The sequence below is a fragment of the Dreissena polymorpha genome, chromosome 8 (assembly GCF_020536995.1).
Source record: "Dreissena polymorpha isolate Duluth1 chromosome 8, UMN_Dpol_1.0, whole genome shotgun sequence".
NCBI classification, from domain to species: domain Eukaryota; kingdom Metazoa; phylum Mollusca; class Bivalvia; order Myida; family Dreissenidae; genus Dreissena; species Dreissena polymorpha.
Window position 1 is genome coordinate 63,125,117 of NC_068362.1, and position 7,816 is coordinate 63,132,932.

Consider the following 7,816-nt stretch of genomic DNA (forward strand, 5'->3'; position numbering starts at 1 on the left):
CACTTAACTTCAATGACATAACAAGTTAACTGTACGACGCAAGTGTTTATGGGGATTGATACCCTTAATACAATATTATGCTGAATAATTTATACCCGCGTGTGTATTAATTAACATGCATTTTTATTTAATTTTGTAATATATATGGTATTCTTTTGTAGTTTTCTATAACATATCGTGCAACAATACAAAAATACATATCTCGCCTATTAAAGCTGACATTTTAATTAATACCCAATTATTAATCAGAAAACAGTCGCGAGTATTTAATTGCCAAATCCATACAATTACATTTTACATAGATCAAAATGACACATCGTCTGTGTACACAAACTGATATATAAACAACATAAATAAAATACGCGGAACAGTAATAAACATAATTTAAACTTTGTAAATTCTCTAAAACCAACCTAAAGAAACGTTCAAACATTTCAGGTGCAACTTACTCTAATATGCGTAATCATTACTTGAGAAAATCCTTTAGTGTAAATGCATATTCAGTAGTGGGAGGTTACCGATTGGGAGATTCATCGAGGGGCGTGGTTAGTTATTAATAGGCGGGACTTGAGTATAATATTTCAATTACCGATAAAACGGACAAAGTCAGAGGCAAAACAGGCGTGTACATTTCCAGTTACAAAGGAATGACATCTGAAATAAACAATTAATTAGCTTCAGAATTAAACATTAATTTTCATTACAGTGATATCCGTATACATGTATATATTTATAGGCGGAAAAATAATCGAAATGTAAACATAATATCATGCATTTTTATTTATTGTTTCAATGTTGCATTTATATTTGAACGCTTATAGTTATATATGACGATGACTTTCAGATCATGCAAGCATAAGTGTACAAGTTTTAATTTGTTAGTCAGGAATTCGTACTAAACATATAGATTCTTAAATCGCTCGAAATCTTTCACAAAATACTAAATGCTATTCATTTCAATAGTTATTGAAAAGTGTTGATAATTAAAACGTAATTTTGGGTGTTTCTTTAAAATAATTCAATATATTTTATCTTTATTTGTCTCCTTTTGTCCCATCTAAACGCTTTTCAACAAGTAGGGAAAAAAGTCTTACCAAAACACAAAAGGTGCTTACTTTAATTTACGATAAACATATTAAATAGTTTTGATTATCTTCAACAACAGTGTTTCATGAAATTACACGCAAACACAAATATACTATTTAGCGCGAACTAAATCCCGCACTATCAAAACCACATCTCCAAATTTCGTACAATCCGAACAACCGCTCCACTTGGGTTTAACCAGGTAGATATCGCACACTTGACAAATTAATAGCGGTTAAATCAATCAAATGGCACTGATTTGGTAGTACTTATCTTTTCTTTTTAGACATTTGGCTAATTTCGGCAATTTGGATTTTGACAAATCACACATTAAACACGGTGTAAGAATCGCAAACGATCTGAATTGAAAATCATCAATTAATACGACCACCGCTTGATCAATCTAATACAATACTAAACAGATTCCAAATTAGCGCTGTTTATGATAATTGACATTCGCGGGGATATCATTTCAGTGGTGATTTATATGGCTATTTAAAGTTGATTAATGTGTTTTTTCGAAATTCACCCAATATGTTGATCGACGGTTTAGTCTCCCGCTTGAGAAAACTCCAGTCTCTGAAAATGGACCACTGTTAATAATTAATCACGTTGTCAATTTGACAAATCAAAGTGTGTTGGCGTGAACGGAATGAAGATTCAAAGGTAAAACAAGTTTCTTTGTAGGCAATATATCGACGAAAACAAACTAAAATGAGTTTCTGTTTAGTAAATATATTGGATTGATTTACGGACTATTATTTTTTTTGGATAGGAAAAAAGCAGCGCTCTTTCCAATCGGTGTCAGGTCTGAGCTAAAATCGAACTGGTTGAAAAGAAATATTCAAAGTGATATTATGGGCATTTTTCACTGTTGAATTGAGCTGAAAAAAATTTATCAGGTCAAAAGAGTTACTAGTAGTTAAAATGTGGTTACTGACCAATTATCGTCAACTCATCTTGCTACCAGTTGTTTATAAAAATATATTTTATATTCGATATCTTACGTGACTCACCCAGTCCTATAAGCCGAAATGATCCGTAAAACAAAATTGTGTCTTTGTGTCGTATGAACGAATCTGCACTAAAACTAAAATTAGGTTCACATCGTACTTGATCAGTTGTCAAACGAAAGCACGGTTGATATTCAATGCATTATTTTTCTCTTTTCGGGATATTGTTTTAGTATGTTGATGCTGCATTAACAAATATAAGTGTATATGAAGTGAAAACACCAAAAATAAACAACGGGTGCGATAGACACCTATAAACTGTTAGATGCCCATAATATCACTTTGATTATATGGCAAATGACAATGTGTATATGTTCTTCGTTATGCTGAACGGATAAAAACCTTAGTGTTGCACCGATATTTGCAACATATTATTTCATTGTTACTGTATTAAATGGCTGCAAACATTTGTACCAAGACGAAAAACAGAAAGTTTATCGGTGATTTTAAGTTGATTGTAGTGAACTTGTAAATAAACCGTGGGTATGTCGTGGTTTATCAAATAAACTGGGATCTTGTCCCATATGGTCATCGACAAATATTTCTTAAATTGATTTCATATTGAAAAATGATTGAACGATTATGTCCATTTGCAGAGCTCGCTCAGTGGCCAATTAGTTTTTTTGCGCATAGCACAAACATTAGACATTTTATTTTCGTTCGTTAGGTTCTTGCAGGCGACCGCACCTGCGACCTCTAGTATTTACAGCCGATCTGTTCATTGGAACGTTAGAATATGTGATATTGTCCCGAACAAAACTTCTTTCCTTGGATATTTTTTTATATAAGGGCCGTGCTCTGTGAAAAGGGGGTGTAATGTCTGTGCGTAAAGTATCGTCCCAGATTAGCCTGTGCAGTCCGCACAGGCTAATCAGGAAAGACACTTTCCGCTTTAAGGATATTTTTCGATTAAAGGAAGTCTCTACTTAGCAAAAATGATATTGATGAGGAAAGTGTCGTTCCTGATTGGCCTTTGCGGACTACACAGGCTAATCTGGGACGACACTTCACGCACATGCATTAAATCCCCTTTTCACAGAGCGCGGCCCATATATTTTTTTATAAGTAACATCGATAGAGATTACCCATACCTCCAGTTTTGTTTAAATGAACCAGGTTCTGGAAAAACTGGACTTAATGCATGCAAGTTTAATGTCGTCCCAGTTTGCCTGTGCAGTACACACTTTCCGCTTGTATGGACTATTTATTTAAAAGAAGGTCTGACTCTCTTCTAAATGAACATCCAGCCTAGGCGGAAAGTGTCGTCCCTGATTAGACTGTTTGAACTGCGCATGTCCATCTAGGACAACACTTTATTCACATTCATTAAGCCCCGTTTTCACAGAGCGAGACTCGAATAATATTTTGTTGCACTATATGACACAGATGAGCCGTGCTCTGTGAAAATGGGGTTTTATGCATATGCGTAAAGTGTCGTCCCAGCTGAGCCTGTGTAGTCCGCACAGGCTAATCAGAGACGAAACTTTCCGTTTTTATGATATTTTTCGTTTAAAGAAAGTCTTAGCAAAAATATAGTTTGGACGGAAAGTGTCGTCCTGATTAGCCTGTATGGACTGCACAGGCTAATCTGGGACGACACTTTACGCTCATGCATTAAACCCATTGTTCACAGAGCACGCGTCATATATATTCCCATGGATCTTAATAAACATTTTTCACTGTCAATGAAACCACCCACATGCTTCCGAATACAAACGATGACATATATACCAGTATTTAATCTAATTAGATTTACATTTGAGGACTCTTTAAAACATATTAGATATTTAATTTAGGCTTAATATTTTGTTCTCGCTCCTGGAAAGCCAGAATGACCTATCCGTCTCATTTGCCTATATGCGGATGCTGCCGTCTGGCGTTCAGTGGGAAACATATCCTTGAAATAAAAACTCAATGAACTCATAATTTGCTAATAGAAGTCAATATTGAGCGATATTAAACATAAGTGAAAGATAATCAGGTTTTAATTCATTTTGACAGACTGTCACGGCCGCTTACCTTCGAAATTCACTTCTGACTGCGAATACCTTGGAAATAATTAACGCCACTTAGTTATTATACGTCGAAGTGACAAGAATATTAATTTGGCTACTTAGTGTCAAACATCGGTAATATTATTCATTTAAATCCAAAATGTGTTTCAAACATGCTAAAAGCCAATTAATTGGTTCCCGATTATCATAGCGGAGATTCGCAGTGGGGCTTACCGTACTATCACTTCTTGTATTTGACTTTCAAAATTTAATCACATTCGTGGTCTTACATTTTAATGTCGCAGTCAGAAATCGTGCAACTTATTCTGCGGCGCCCGTTTTTCAACATCACGCAGACCCGGGTCATGCGAGCCGTCAATCGGCGAAACTGTAGCGCGGATCTTTCGGCGACCCATAAACCACCGAACATTGCATGCATACCGGGAGAATGCTAATTCCCAAACTGCGGTTACAAAACATTCGCTTTTTGTACGGTTTCGCAACGGGTGCTCATATGACATTTTAACTTCACCTTTGTCCGAGTAAAAAATGCTGGGATAATAGTGTGCATCGGTTTTATGAATCTAAATTATATTAAAAATGTATTAAAGATGCCGATGGGTCTTTCTAATTAATTTATTTCTCCGGGTGCACAATACCAAACGATCTAGTATTAACATACAATTAATATTAATCAATGTTTCTTACATAACGCAGCCTAAAACTTAGACGTTAAATCTACTCTTATTCGATGTCTTTATTTGTAATAGTGTAGATATTAAACATTTGTATTAAAACATAACAATACTAGTTAAATGAACCATCACGCAACAAAATATAGAAAAACGATCAAATTAAAGCGTTAAACCTTGAGCGTGTCGACGCAGTGACGAATAAACCCCGATGCCGCAAGTCGTAATGCCTTGCACGTTACATGTATAATAATCGTGCTATAGATTTTTTGAAAAAGGGGGATTAATCAGAGATCCTATTCATAATTGTGTCAACAAAGGATAATGAGAATAGCACATGAACAATTCCATATTATCTGGAACATTTACGTCTCAATGTTGTTTTTTACAAGTATAGCAGTACTTTGCAGAACAAGTTTCAGTTTTTGACGGATGGGCGTCTACGGTGTATCATTGAAACGCCTTGTAATTGTTTTCGGGGGTATAACACACACGCCATAAAAGATCAGATTAACCCATTTATGCCTAGTGGACTCTCTCATCCTTCTAAATTGGATCAATTTATTTCCAAAATTAGGGATGTCTAGTATATTTATTTCAATATTTAGAATATTTCTTACAGCTGTTTGCCAAGGCCTTTTTTGTAGACGCTAGGCATAAATGTGTTAAGGTGGTCATTTTCGAATCATTTTTTTCCCACGTGACGTGGTACCGCTCGCAAATGACACGCTCTGGTCGTGTTACACTGACCGTCAGAGGACATAGAAAGACGATAACGTTGTAAGTAAGAACCTTTGCCAATGTTGTTAAAACAGTTTTGTTCCGATTGTGTACACATGCTTCGGATTCCATTGGTTGACTCATTATATTGTTGGCATGTGACCCATGTGATTATATTTTCCATTAATAAACAGGTGTCGAGATTAGCATATTTACAAAAATGTTGGTCGTTTTGTATTGAAATGACACGTTCATACGCGCATTATGGGTCTTAAGACAGAATTTAATTGAAAACAAAAACAAACAACAGTTAACCCTTTCAGTGCGGGAACCAAATTTTGAAGCCCTTTGCAAACCGTTTGGATCCAGATGAGACGCCACAGAACGTGGCGTCTCATCTGGATCCAAGCTGTTTGCTATTCTGATAGTATTCTTTGAAAAAAATCGAAGAAAATGCTAATTTTAGAAATTCAGCAGACGACATTTTAGCAGACGACAAATTTCCCAGCATGCAAAGGGTTAACAATAAACAATAATAGTGCAATGCGCAGTGAGTGCTTCTGTATATCAATTTGCAAGCCAAACCATATTATTGTAAACAAAACGCATATGTTTTCATTTATACGTAAGTCTAATACATTTAGACGTAAGTCTAATGTTTTTTGCGTTGAAATTCTTAAAACTGCTTCCATAATCGCACTATGTTGGTAGTTTCCTTTTGCATTAAATGGACATAAAGTACATACTTACAGACATACTAATAATACAATTACAACAACGCAAATAATAAATATGAAATGCATCAGGGTATGCTGAAATAAATGACATTGTACCTAGGCATGCAAATGACCCATAAGTCATTTATTAAACATGTAAATAAGAGTACCGGTCTAGTAGGTTCCATTAGACCCGCGCCATGTGAAAATGGGTCTTATGCCATATGAGACCAGCGTTAATCCAGGCCAGCTTACGCATATTGTCTTGCAGTCTTGAAAGGAGTGAACCTGTCCGCTAATGAAACCAAGGAACATTGTATGGCTTAACCCATCTATGCCTAGCGTCTAGAAAAAAGGCCGTGGCAAACAGCGTAGACCCTGATAAGACGCCGCTAAATTCGGCGTCTCAACAGGGTCTGCGCTGTTTGCTTAAAGGAACTTCTGTAAGAATTATTCTAAATATAGAAATAAATATACTAGACACCCCTAATTTTGGAAAAGGATGGGAGAGTCCACTAGGCTTAAATGGGTTGATAGCGGACGGCGTAGCCCCGACCAGACTGCGCGATTAAGCAGGAAAGTCTGGAGCTACGTTGGTCGCATATGGCATAAGACCAACTTTCGCATAACGCGGCTCATTTAATGTACTGAACACCACACGATTTGCTGGTGAATCATTTCACACATTTTGTTTCCAACAAATAATTATGTCTGAGTAAATTCACTACGTGCTTTATGTTTTGAAGATATATTTCGTTTTCTGAGAAAACTGGGCATAATGCATGCGCGTAAAGTGTCGTCCTAGATTAGCCTGTGCAGTCCACACAGGTTAATCAGGGACGACACTTTCCGCTTAAAGCAGATTTTTGCTAGGAGACTTTCTTTAAACAGAAAATATCATAAAAGCGGAAAGTATCGCCCCTGATTAGCCTGTGTGGACTGCACAGGCTAATCTGGGACGACACTTTACGCACATGCATTATGCCCAGTTTTGTCAGTGTATGCCCAGAACGCGTCTCATATATATCTAAATTTAAAATGAAAACCAAACTTAACAATCGTTTGGCTTACGAAAACCTCTAATAAGTCGTACAGATTATCTGTAGCAGATAAAAGATACGTAGTTATTTTGTAGAATTATTTCAGTTAATTTTAAATTAATATCGAAACTTTTCAAACCTTTTATCTACGATTACACATTTTTATTTTACAGACCGGGTATAACAGACGTATTTTCTTGTAAGAATATTCCCATGACTCTATATTTTCGCGGCATAACTTATCAATTAATGACAGGCAAATGACTTTCAATGCGTAACCAATATTTAACCTTTAACACTTACATGTAATGCCAATACTTTTTTCAGCGCGGGTCCTCAGAGTCAAGGCATTTTACTGTGGGACCGGCTTTTAGACTTGCTTAATTCGCACTTGCGCGATAAGACGCTTGAATCTTATCTAACTCTGCGATCTTCCAAAACGACCGAAAATTGAATTTTCTTTAGAAAATTAATCAATTAAACTTGTAAACATAGCAGATAACATTCTTTTGAAGACAAGGTTTACGTCTATCAGTTCGCATCTTTTTCACCTCC